Below are 1,232 nucleotides of genomic sequence, written 5' to 3' on the forward strand. Positions count from 1 at the left end.
TTTATGGCTCCTGAACTCTGAAGTAGTCCAAGATTCAGTCCTCAGACTTCTATCTATAATTATCGCCTTCATCATTTTATCCAGTATCATTAATTTAATTACCATATATTCTATACACTAGTGATTCCCAAAACTGTATTTCTAACTCAGGACCTCTTCCTCAGATTCCAGATGTCTAACTCCCTCAGCTATTACTTGGATCTACTTGGATCATAAATAGGCATCTTACTGTTAATTTACCCAAGACAGAACTCTTTATGCACATTTTAGAAGGATCCGCTTTGCTGAGCCTCATGCTTTTGCTAAATTCCAAGGAAATGCAGTCTGCCTCTATAGAAACAGATGATTATCTATTTTAAAGCTTCCACTAAAGGTTTCTGCTTCCACTATGGAGGAGTAAGGGCCTAATATGAATACCAGTTCAAATACTAGTTAAGAACTTTAGACAAAAGCAAGCAAATAAGCCAAAATACCTGGAGCTCTGGGGACTTCACAAATACAAACATATTTATAAAGGGGAATCAAAACTTGGACCAAGTAAACAGCGCAGAGTGAATTTCCTGTTTTTTTTACAGCAGTCATGGCAGCATAGGGGCAGCTAAAATTCTCACAGCAAATCTGAAATTTTTCTGGTAGGATAGCAAGCTGGGAGCCCTGCAAAGGAGACATCCAGAAAAGGGAAATCTTAAATTTTGTGCTTAAACTCATCCCAAACCTGTAAAGCATGCATGCGTAGGGCAAACAGGAAACAGGTTACAGCTGAGGCTAAAAGAATAAAATTGAAGTCTAAGCCACTTAACCCTTTAGTCAGGACACTTTTCAGTTTGGGTATAATCTTTTAAAATTAAAAAACACATCACTACTTTTTAGAGCAATATAACAGTATCCAGAATGTCCACAATTTGATATTCACAATGGCCATGATGCAATCCAAAATTATTTGACTCACAAAGAGCCAGGAAACTTAGGCCCAGTTTCAAAGGAAAAAGCAATCAACAGATGCCAACCCTGAGATAAGCCAAATGATGGAAATATGTCCAGTGGATTAAATAATCCAAATAAAAGCACATACTATTAGATCAGATAAAAAGCAAGACCCAGCTATGTGCTGTCTGTAAGAGATGTACCTTAAATATAAAGAAACAGATTTAAAATAAATAAAGACGCAAAAGATTTATTCGATAAGAAGAGAAACCAGAACACTATATCAAAAACTAATGATGTACCATATG

Source organism: Callorhinus ursinus, unplaced genomic scaffold, assembly GCF_003265705.2.
Source record: "Callorhinus ursinus isolate GAN/ISIS: 27379988/994484 unplaced genomic scaffold, GSC_fseal_2.0 scaffold16, whole genome shotgun sequence".
Lineage (NCBI taxonomy): Eukaryota > Metazoa > Chordata > Mammalia > Carnivora > Otariidae > Callorhinus > Callorhinus ursinus.